The sequence below is a fragment of the Protopterus annectens genome, chromosome 7.part0, assembly GCF_019279795.1.
Source record: "Protopterus annectens isolate FY-2018-M chromosome 7.part0, PAN1.0, whole genome shotgun sequence".
Lineage (NCBI taxonomy): Eukaryota > Metazoa > Chordata > Ceratodontiformes > Protopteridae > Protopterus > Protopterus annectens.
In genome coordinates this window covers 1,059,867,781-1,059,880,280 of record NC_056739.1, presented here as the reverse complement: position 1 = coordinate 1,059,880,280, position 12,500 = coordinate 1,059,867,781, and the positions used below count along the sequence as shown (strand labels likewise).

At 40.5% G+C, this 12,500-nt stretch overlaps 1 protein-coding gene across 2 annotated transcripts in view; it reads left to right on the top strand.

Annotated features, from left to right (window-relative positions):
* IL17RB (interleukin 17 receptor B) overlaps positions 1–12,500 on the top strand; it is a 287,120-nt gene that overhangs the window by 157,697 nt on the left and 116,923 nt on the right. The gene's annotated exons all lie outside the window — the stretch shown is intronic.

Below are 12,500 nucleotides of genomic sequence, written 5' to 3'. Positions count from 1 at the left end.
ATGTTTAAACTACTTTGTTTGTAGAAAAAAAACTCTTAAAATATCTGTACCACTACAATAATAAAATCTTACATTTTTACAATGTACCCACTATTTATAAATTACTAGAAAGACTATAATTTTGACAAGCATAGGCATGCATCACTCTTAATACAAATGGCTTAATTTATGTCTGGGGGGATGCAACATCCAGACAGAGCTGACAAAGTAGCTCCCGGTACTGAAGTATTGGTTCAATCCCCTCCCCTATCATTGCAATCCACTTTCTCCAAGATGTTAAACATAATTTTATTATCACAAACCTTTGCAAGCTTATTTAGAGCATTATTAGAATCATTTTCCTAATGCTGTAGTCATGTTCTTGCATTCTTGTTTGCAGATCTCACTCTATTTTTCCTAAATTAAAGGTGGTGCAGGTCAAACAGGTAGTTAAATGCATTACAACCCTTCATACTGCAGTTGTATCTGCCCTTCTTTATAAGTTTCTATACATGTGTTAAGGACACCATAATGCTGTTGTCATTAACAAAATTATACTGGTTACAGTTTTCAAAGTCAAAGTGCTCCTTTGTAGGTAGATACCATACATGTAGCAGAGGGACTTTCTAAAAAGAATTTTAGATTTCCAACTCATTTGTATATAAACATGAGATGCAACTCTACCATATTAACCATATTTTCATAATAGTGAAAAAGTTTCCGATTCTTTATAATGATATTTTAAATATGGTAAGTGTGCATGTTGTATTGGGCTTAAGGGAAAAAATGTCACATTGTCACCTTTTAATAAAGGAGGGAATTTAAGTACACCATCTCCTTTGTACTGCAGTTGTATCTCCCTTTTTATAAGGTTCTCTGTTCTGCCCCAATGTTCTTATTTTTAACAAAATTATACTACATACAGAGGCCACATTTCAAAATCAAATTACTCCCTTTATACGTTATACGTAAACTGTAAAAATTCATGGGAGCCATTCTGGTATTTAGTAAAATCTTCACTGAATTTTTATAATTTATCTATAATGTTTCTAAAAAATATTAACTATTTAAATGTTGCTATCACTACGACTCATAATAAAAGTGTCCTTGAATCTAGCATATATAAAAAGGAACCCTTTTCAAATGGGTACCTCCATTTTGACAGTGACTATCCTTTTAGGCAGAAATGCAAGCTAGTTAAGGGCTAGATAGTTAGGCTCTCTGTGATATGTACTGATGATGCTATATTTTTTACTGAATTAGAAAAATAGCAAATTTATTTTTAGAGAAAATATCCACTGTAGTTAGTTCTGTTAAGGAGGAAATCAGGCATGGGAGAAATTCTAAATTCCCTCCTTTATTGAAAATGTGAAAGTAAGTAAAGAACAGGAAAAATTATAAGTCTGTTCCTAGTGCGAAAACCATATAAGACACTAGTAATGAAGCTAGCCCTTGGTCATATGTTAGGAGTTCACATGGGAACTGAAAAAATAAGGCAAGTGTACTAGCCCAATTTTATTGGTCAGTCATAATGAAAGCAATAGAACATTTCTATGCTTCTTGTCCAGAATGCCTATCCTAGACGTTTCATTTAAATGTATTGCTATGGACATTGTGGGGCAACTAATAAATCTAGCAATGGATGTCAGTCTATACTACAAATTCTGAATTATGCTACAAAGTTTCTAGAGGCAGTAAGGAAAATAACTGTGGTAGTGGTGTTGAGGTAGCGTTGTCACCTCATAGCAAGACATTGTCCCGTTTGATTCTCAGCTAGAGCGTCTTCTGTGTGGAGGCATACGTGAATGGGGCGTGCCTTCATTGAAGGTTGTGCATCAGTGCTGTAACCCGGTACGTAAAAATCCACTACCAATCATTAGTAGACTGGAGTTCTGCTGTGGCGACCCCTAACCGGGAAAAGCCGAAAGACACAAACAAATGCCAATGTTACTGAAAGAGAAGTGGTTCTCTTATTTTTCAAAATGGCTATGTCTAGATACAGTTATCATTGGTTTCATCGAACAGCTTTTTTTTTAACAGAGTGAAAGTCAGCTTGAGAATCAGCTGATCACACATGCTGGCTTTTATTTCTGTGTGTTAGACTTCAATATAATGGGAATAGGGGAATTTGTCCTGTCCCCACTGTAGTGCAGTCTCAGAGTTGATGGGTTAGTTGAAAGGTCCAATAAAACACGAAAATCCATGCTAAAGAATGTTACTGTTGCAAATGGTTAAAGCTGAAACTAGTCATTGCACTACCTTTTGTTTGCAATCTAAGAGGTACCACATGTTTCAACTAGGTTTGTCCCATTTGAACTTCTGTATGGCAGCCATCCCAGAAAACTGCTCATCATTTGCTAAGGAAACTTGAAGAGGGCACCATTTAAAAGTGTCACAAGATAAAATGTTCATTTTCTGGATAAATTAAAGCTGCTGGTGTTCATAGTAAGGGAGAGCATACAGACAGCCAAGGATATGCAACAGTAAGTTTATAATAACAATTCCAGATGTACTGAATTTAATCTGCAAAATCAGGTATTTGTCTTAGTGCCTCCCCTTAGAAAGCAAAATTTTGGATAAGTGGCACCGGCCATTTGGGACCACTGAAAGCATAAATGCACTGAACTCATTTGTCAAGATTTGTCAGCAGTGAAAGAGAATAACAGAGCCAGTTTGTCACATTAATTTACTGACGCCATTGAAATAAGTGGAGTGTTCATTGGTAGGCCTAGAGAGATTTGGGAATCCATATCTGAACTGCAGTTAGAGGAATCCTTGTCAAAAGCATAAAAAAGATATGAAACAAGAACATTTTCTTGAAAAATAAAGGTTTTTTAAAAAATGCCTGGGAAAAATAAACTGAAAGAACTTAATAATAGAGACAATACCTGGAATGAAAGTTCACATTAAACCATAGAGGGTACTAGATTCAGAAAAGTTTTAAGAGGAGTTGTCCAAAAGATGCTGAAGCAAGGGCTAATGCAGCCAAAAAAGTGAATAGAACATTTCAATAATGCTGGATCCTAAACTGATGGAAGAATTAGATTCGGTCATGAATTTAGTAAACTGAATAACATTCAAAGTTTCATTGCTATCCCATGCCCAAAACTGATGATTTGATATTGCACCTAAGAAAAATAGATACTTGACAACACAAGATTGATGAAGAGGTACATCAGACACCACTTGCCTCCTTTGACAAAGCAAAAGCTGCTTTCGTAACCCTGATGACCTCTTTCAGTTTATAGTATTACAGCTTGGCCTCCATGGATCTATAGCTACCTTTCAAAGGCTGATAGGTAAAATGCTGAAGCCTTATACCCAATATGTTGCAGCTTACCTGGATGACGACTTCATTCATTCAGAGGACTAAAAGCCTCACTCACCAAAAGTGCATGCTGTGTTGGAATCCATAAGAAGCAGGCAGTCAGGCTTGTTTGCAAATTCTAAGAAAATGTGGTAGAAAACAAATACTGGAGTACCTTGAAGGAAAAGGGGGTGGTAAGATTTTAACTAGGAGAAATAGAATCCATATAAAAGTGAGCTATACCTACCACTACAACACAGGCAAAAGCATTTTTTGAACTAGCTGGGTACTATACAAAGTTTACACCTAATTTTGCAACTTGGACTGTCCTTTGACAGAACTCACAAGGAGAACTCCTGTCAAGGTGCAGTGGTCTCTTGAGGTAGTAACCATTTTATAAACTAAAACAAATACTATGTTCTGAACCAGTATATTGATGCATAAGAGTTGGGCTTAAAAGCAGTACTATCCAAAGGTACCCAATGGGAGGAACATCCTGAGTGCTGTATCAGCAAAAGTTTACATAATGCAGAAAGGAGTTATTCCACTACAGAAGCAGTATTTAGCAGTCCAGAGGGACTTTTGTTCATTTAATTACTATTTACTGGTTAGGAATTTCAACTTGGTAACTAATCATGACTCTCTAGCTAGGCAGATACAATAATTTCAGCAGCAGATACACAGAGAAACAGAAGTTGCCAAAATCAAAGGTATAGAACTGACAAAAGGAAGAGGAAGTTATTGGCTTGAAATGCCCTTTGTAGAAGACAAAATAAGAAAAGAAAAGACCAGTATGTGCGCGCTGTTAGTTGAAGAGGCTATACCCCACACACATTTCATGTCAGAATACTGATAAAAATGTTCATGGCTTGGCAGATTTGCAGACAATTAGCAGCACTTCCAAGAAAGCACTATCAGAGGATGATGTATTACAGAGGGCAAGAAAAAACACAGCTAGAGTAGACTGGAAGGTGAAACAAATAAATGGGGGGCACTAATACCATACCCATATTTTGAGTTAAAAATGATTTACTTTACATGGTGAATAAAGCCAGAATAGAAATATTAGACTACTTGTTACGTTGAAAGTCTTTTGTAACACTTGTAATAAAACTAGCACAAATTAATATTCTAGGAGGACACTCATGGATAAACAATACTAAAGCAGGAATTTTAGCTAGCTTTTGTTGGTCTTGTGCAATGAAAGAAGTTGAGAATTTTTGAACAGTATGCCCAGAACTGCAAACGACTGAACCACAGCCTAGGTTCAGAAGTCATACAATACCTATAACTATGAATTTGGCCTTATTCAAAAGATAGCCATGGATCTTGTGGAACTAATAGTGAAACCTAGTAATTGCTTCCAGTATATTCTGGTGATTATTTACTATGCCATGAAATTTCATCAAACAGTACTACTGTAAAAATCCAGTACTGAGTTAATAGCTAAAGCTAATGTTCATTTTCTCTAGGGTAGGGATATCCAAAGAAATAGTCACAGCACAGGGAACCCATTTATGTGTAAGGTAATGCACCAGTTTTGCCGGGGCTTTAAAGTAAAAGCTTTAAGAAATTTGGTGAAGCACCCTCAAACTGATGGCTTCATAGAACACTTTAATAAAACTCTAAAGTCTATGCTAATGAAGGCCATAGAGCAAGGTTGTTCTTGGAACAGGGTGTGATGCCTGTGCACTGACCCAGTAGTCAAAGAGCCTCAGTCTTCACCACTAGCACTAGTGAGGGGTGTCCACATTGGGAAGAATAACAAGTACACACACAGTAAAGCACAATTTCTCTTGAGAGCACACAGAGATCACAATCAGTCTGGGGCTGGTTTCTCCCTTTCTCTCCAGATCCCCAGTAAGACTCCCCACTGGCACAGGTATAGAGTGCGGTCCTTAGCTAGAGTCCCAAGCCAAGTTCTCCTAGTACTCTCTCTGTCCAAGCAGTGCTTCGTGTCCCTGCCCAAGCAGCTGACACACACACATTTTGAGATATGAGTTATATACAAACACACTGACACTCCAGGGGAAGGCTGGCACAGGGTTCTTCAGCTATGCCCCCTTCTCTCCAGACTATAAGGTAGAAATCACTGCCACCAGGACCCCTACTTATCAGCTACCCTGAGGCCCTTCCTAAAGGGTGACCAATTTCACTGTGTAATATTACTGATATCCAAATAGTAAGTGTGACTGAGCAGCAAGACTACTGGAGTGGCTTAGTACAGTATCACTAAATGCATGCAAGTACTCTAGAGCTTAAATTATCTCTACACAAAACAGCCACAGTTGAAAGGTTTAAAATATTTAATAATAAATAATAAAAACACAAGACAAATCTTCTCAATTCAACACAGTGCTAGTCAAGAGTTCAGAGATCATAGGAAAATGCTTAAAATAATACTGTAGAATAGTCTGACATAAATACAGGAAACAGCTAGACTACACTTACTATTTTCTATCTATTTTAAGAGCAACACTAACATCTAAGATCCTAATTACATAAAGAGCAAAGCAAGTGCTGGTGAGTGGCAGTTCTGAAGGCAAATGCAAATTGCTCTGAATCTCTCTCTCTGAGAAAGTCTTAACAAAATAATACATCACTGCTGACTCACTTTAGATTATATCATTCTTCTCTGGTTCCCAGTCTAACAGAAACTCAGGAGTTTTAAAATGTCTTTGATCTTGCACCTGGCCAGGAAAGTACAGCAATAAAACATTATATATGTAAAATCTAGCAATTAACTCTGGTTTCAAAATAATAAAAGGAATTCCTCAGTCCAGACATTATGTCTCCGAGCCTTGAAATCTAACAGTCATACAATGTTTGACTTATCAGCTTTCTTCCAGCAGAGTGCACTGTGGTTAAATTTTTGAAATTCAAAATTTAACAATTCTCTTACATTTTAAGAGGACAAGCCTGTGGATTATATTCATATTTACAATGACATATAATTATCTACAAAATTCTATATAACTAGACTGGCAGCCTTCACATATGTTCACACATCCCCCACTCCCCCACCCCAGAGAACTCAAGCTAGTTTTTCAAGTGACCCTTGAGAAATGTGTGAGAGGGTTAGTCTTATTTGAGTATACCTTACCCCATTCCCTGTCTTGAGAGACCATCTGCACTGGCATTGCTAACCCCACTGTGGTGCTGCACTTACATATATGCTTGCAACCCTAGGCTCCATCTTAGCAACTTGGCATTTTGTGGGCTGGCTCAGTGTAACCATGTTAGGGAATTGTGATCTGTAACTACAGTGAATTTCCTTCCATACAGATAAGGCTGAAGTTTCTGCAGTGACCACGCTATAGCTAGACATTCCTTTTCTACAGCTGCATAGCATTCCTCCCTGGGTTGAAGCCTATGATTGAGATAAACCACTGGGTGCTCTTCTCCCTCTGAAGAAATATGGGTAAGTACAGCCCCCACCCCATGGTTTGAAGCATCCACCTGCACAACAAATTATTTGCTGTAATCTAGACTGGCTAACACAGGGGGTCCTCCCAAAGCTTTTTTAAGCTTCTGCAATGCCTGCTCACATGCTGGGGTCCACAATACCTTATCTGGCCTGTTTTTCCCTTGTCGGGTCTGTGAGGGGAGTAGTTATGGTACTGTAACTGGGGACAAACTTTCTGTAGTACCCTGCTGTCCCTAAGAATGCCCCTCACCTGCTTTTTGGTAACAGTTGCAGGACATGCCTGAATGGCTTCCACTTTGGCAAGTTTTGGCCTGATCTTACCACTCCCCACTCTACAGGTAGGAGACCTCTGCCATAGCCAATTGACATTTGCTGGGCTTAATGGTCAACCCTGCCCTCTGTAGTTTGTCCAGCATCTCCTTGACATTATGAAGTTGCTCTTGCCAGTAATGTTTGTAAATGGCAATACTGTCTAGGTAAGCAAGGGCAACCCCTCCTGCTTCTGCTAGGATATGCTCTACCAGCCTCTGAAAAGTTGCTGGGGCATTTTTCATACCAGAGGGCATCTTTGTGAACTCATACAAGCCGAAGGGAGTCACAAAGGCTAACCTCTCTCTAGCACTGGGAGTCAAGGGCACCTGCCATTAACCCTTGGTAAGATCAGTGGTGGTGAGATACTTAGCCTCACCCAGCTTCTCTAGGGCCTCATCTGTCCTAGGCATTGGGTAAGCATCTGACTCTGTGTGACTGTTTAATTTCCTGTAGTCGACACAGAACCTGGTACTGCCATCCTTCTTTAGCACGAGCACCACTGGAGAGGCCCAGGGCTGTTGGACTGTTGAATTACCCCTAGTTCCAACATCTCCTGTATCTCCCCCTGCAGAGTCTGTTTGACTATAAGTGGCCTGCCTAATAGGCCTTTGGGGTCCTGTATCCACCTGGTGCTGTACCAGGTGGGTACACCCTAGTTTCCCAGTGAACATGTCCCCAAACACCTGTAACACTGCTCAGATTTCTTGAACCTGGGTAGGAGATAGCTGCTTGGACATTGCTACCCCTTCCACTGAGGTGTCAGTCCAAGCCTCACTGAGGAAATCAGTCACAAGATCTCAGACTCCTCCTTCAATCCACTGCAAATACTCAGCACAAGGGCCTCCCCATTATGGTTAAATTTTATCATGTTAACATGGTACAATTTGTGCCCCTGCCTCCTACCTAGCAGTTCTACTATGTAGTTAACATCACTTACCTTTCTTACTACCTTGCAGGGTCCCTCCCAGGCTTCTTGCAGCTTGTTGTGTCTGACAGGAATGAGAACCATTACCTGCTGCCCTACAGCATACTCTCTAGCTCAAGCATTCCTGTCATAACAGACCTTTTTCTGCTGTTGGGCTTCTGCCATGTTCTCCTGGGCCAAGCCCATGAGTTCCTTGATCCTTGTCCTGAGGTTTAGGACATATGCCACAACAGACTCCTTGTGAGATTCACACTCACCTTCCCACTCATCACAAATTAAATCTAGCGGTCCCCTCACCCTGTGCCCATACAACAACTCAAAGGGTGAAAACCTGTGGGTTCCTGGGGAATTAAGTAAACAGATGGGGCAAATATTTGTCTCACTCCCTCTTAAACTGGTCTGCAAATGCCTGTAGCATGGAACTTGAGTGTAGAGTTTAACCTCTCAACAAGATCATTAGTCTGGGGATAGTAGGTGGTGATCTTCAGGTGCTTCACCCCACAGTACTTCCACAGACAAGTCAGCAGGTCTGACATGCAATTGGCACCTCTGTCAGTATTTCTTTTGGGAAACCTACCTGCTAAAAATATCTAAGAAAGCATTTGCAACCTTTTCTGCCTCAGTGGAGGACAGTGCCACTGCCTCAGGGTATCTTGTGGCATAATCTACTACCACTAGGATGTACTTTTTCCCTGTGGAACTTGGGGTACTCAGAGGCCCCATAATATCCATAGCTACCCTCTGAAATGGCTCCTCAATCAAAGGCAAAGGCATTAAAGAAGCTTTTACCTTGTCTCCTGCCTTGCCTACCTTTTGGCACTGCTCATAGGTCCTGCAGTACCCTGTTACATCTCTGGAAATTCCAGTCCAATGGAAGTTCTGCATAATATATCTCTTTGTATGTTTTATGCCCCTATGACCTGCTAAGGGAATATTGTGGGCTATGGCTAGAAACGCCAGATGGTAGGCTCTAGGCACTGCCAACTGCTGTATTCTCTCACCTTCTAGCCCTCCCTCAAGGGTCCACTCTGTATACAGTAACCCTTTGTCCCAGTATACAGATTCCCCCTTCCCTTGAAGAATCCAGTGCCTCACTAGCTACCTGCCTCAGGCCTTTCAGTGTAGGGAGCGAGAGCTGAGCCTGTCTCAGCTCTCTTTGTAAACCTTCACAGCTCCCCTTCCACAGGAAGTCTGGCATCCTCTGACGGTGGTGCCTCAATGTCAGCCTGGGTACTACTACTCACCTCTACCTTTGCAGTCACTCTGTCCAAAGGAACACCAGTACCCACAAGCAGCTGTGGCTCACCTTTAGTCTCACAGCTACAGAATAGCTCCCTCCCTGAAGTAACCACCTCACCATTCCTGGTTGCAAGTATGCGGTCTGTCTGGGTCTCCCCCAGGCTACCAGACCCACATGCTTGACTTGAAGCCTGACTGCTGTAACTGCATAAACACATGGTACTGCCTCATCAAAATCCTTCCCTATCAGGACATCTGCAGGATAGTAGGTTGGTACCCTTGTTGTCTCAAGACAACCTACTGTTGGCATTTTGATTTCCCACTTATGGCTCTCTCACCTTTTGTTCCCCACCTTGCCTCCACGGACATTTGTATGCCACATGGCCCCACTGGTTGCATTCAAAACATTTAACCCTAGGTCCTGGATGTGTACCTGGACTAGTGGCTTCCCCTGCTGCTGGCAGATTCTATTGGGGCAGTCTGGGATGCCCACCATGGGTTGCCTTAGACCTATGAGCAGTACTGGGGGTCCATTTCCTGTGCAGGGATGCCCTGCTTGCTAGGTATAGGTCTCCCTTCTTCCCCAATTCATCTGAAGTAGCACGTTGTCTATCAGCTTACCAGATCCTCATGTCCTCAGACAAAGTGCTAAAGGCTTGATCTTGCACCTGGCCATGAAAGTACAGCAATAAAAGACATTATATATGTAAAATCTAGCAATAAACTCTGGTCTCAAAACAATAGATGGAATTCCTCTGTCCAGACATTATGTCTCCGAGCCTTGAGATCAAACAGTCATACAATTTTTGACTTACCAGCTTTCTTCCAGCAGAGTACACTGTGGTTAAATTTTTGAAGTTCAGCATTTAACAGAGTTTTCTTATATTTTAAGAGGACAAGCTTATGGATTATATTCTTATTTACAATGACATAGAAGTATCTACAAAATTCTATCTAGCTAGGCTGGCAGCCGTCACATATCTTCACACAGGGGTTAACTATTCCCTTTCCTCGTTTATTCAGTAAAAAAGGAACTCCAAGTTTCAACAAGATTTACCCATCTGAGTTACAATATCAGAAACATCCTCAAGGCTTTCAGGACACAGTCAATGATATTTAGGAGGAATGGAAAATAAAATTGTTACAGTGGTGTAATAGTATACTACAAAAACTTGCAAGACATGTTACAAATTGTCATGCCGATAGTGAAGGAACATATGCAAATGGTACAAGAAATGTAGCACAGAGTATATAACAAGAATGCCAGACTCAGAGGTAAAACAGGGGACAAACTGTTAATGTTCATCCCATCTGCTAAGATTAAATTCCGAACAAGATGGCAAGGATTGTTTTGGGGGGGGGGGGGGTGACAGAGAAAATGGATAAATTGAACTACAAAATAAAATGTCAGTGCCACTGTCAGTGACTCAAGATAACACACTAATCACTGATGCTGGAAGATCAGAAATCAGAGGGTTCTGTTCTCACACCAGGTGCTTTGATTCATGTTTTTTACATTGCTGGCAATGTGGTGTACCATAATGGGGATTCCCTGAGTGTACTCTCCTTCATTAAGTATTAGACATTAAACTGAGGTCTTATTTTCTGAGTTGGTCCTAGCTCATATTGATGTAAAAGATCACAAAGCACTTATCAGAAAGAGCAAGGGAATTTCCATGGTACCCTGATCAAAGAGAGTAGGGGAATTTCCCCAGTGCCTAAATCAAATTTCCCCTAAGTCAGTATGAATAACTCCTTGGTTTTTCCCTGAAAAAAGGCTACTGCCCTAGTGGTACAAACCTTGTTAAAGAATAGAATAAAAAATACAAATAAATAGATTGTAAAGAGTACACTGCAATGTGTCATATAACACACAAATGTGTTAAAACCATGTAGTGAAGCTAAAATTTCAGAAATTAGTGCAGGAGCTGAGGTAAATACCAATAGTAAGGCAACAGGGAACACTGTCCGTTCTGTTCAACTACATGAGACTTTTTTTTAAGGACCAGAAAGGAAGTGAAAGAATTCTTATTCAGAAACAGAGAGGTTTTTTTTCTGAGCTACCTGGCAGAACAAATTAATTCTAAAACTCTGGCGGGGGAAAAAGTAAACCTAAAACCATGTAAGGCACCTGGGTCCCAAAAAAGGCAATAAGTAAGGAAGTAAGAATGCTGTCTAAATGGGGAGTTAATGAAGATTCCTAAAATAATTACTTGTCCAATGCTCCAAGGGACAAGCTCACTGAGAGACTAGTTAAAACAAGGATTTGACTGCCCTATGGGTGACCATAACATGTCAAGCAATGTTAACTTGTTCACCACCCATGTATTGGTTATCTGTGTCCCATTATATGTACTGAAAACTATAGAACCTGGGTTTCTATGCTGGGACAGTGAATTACTGAAATATAGTGGCTAAGGGAGATGAATGCTGTTTTCCTACTGTTTTTAGTACTTTGATGTGAAAAAATACTGATTCTATGTCATCAATGCATCTGATCTGACGGTTGGTCTCAATCCGGTCATTAGCTAATGCTCTATGGCCTCAAGATCCTTCAGATGTTCCCATAATTAACAGTGACCCTCCCTTTCAGATGTAGTTTGCTTACATTTTTGCAGTTTGGAACTATTCTGTTAATATTTCCTGTTTCTGTTTACAGCTTAGTTTAAAGGGACAATCCCAGGGATTTTTTGTTTTGATTCTGGTCTTTGTTTACATTTTCAGTCTGGCTTTCTGGGCATGTCCCAACAGAGGTGTTAGGCAGATTCCTTCTCAAATTGCAGTTGTACTCACAACAGCTCTCACTGAGTCATTCATTAGTTTCAACTGTCCTTTTATCCACAGAGAAACTAGCTTTTCAGGAATGTTATGACTTGACTGGAGGGACAGATTCATAAGCCAGAGGCTCCCTTCGCTCTGCAATAGAATTCCAATTCATGTTAGGCAGAGCACTTCACTGACTCTCTTCTAGAAGAATCTTGATGAGTGGATGGGGGATCGTAGGTTTGTCCCGGGGATTACTTCCGTGTCACTATTAGACAGAGGCACAGTAAACTAAACTTTAAAAAGGGCACAGTATACTCAAATCAAGGGGTGGCGTAAGCCAAACACAATCGGGCTAGGCTTATGAATGCCCCAGGGCAGATAGCCTAGTATGAACCTATGAACCTATGACTTGCTAATACCTTGCAGGAAAGCATCTAAGCATTGCAAATTTAAAACACTGGTAAACAGAGTTTTCTGTCGGTTTCATTTCTTGTTTTATTTTTGTGCTGATTTCTGAATGCTAGCTAAGTGCAATTATTTTATGA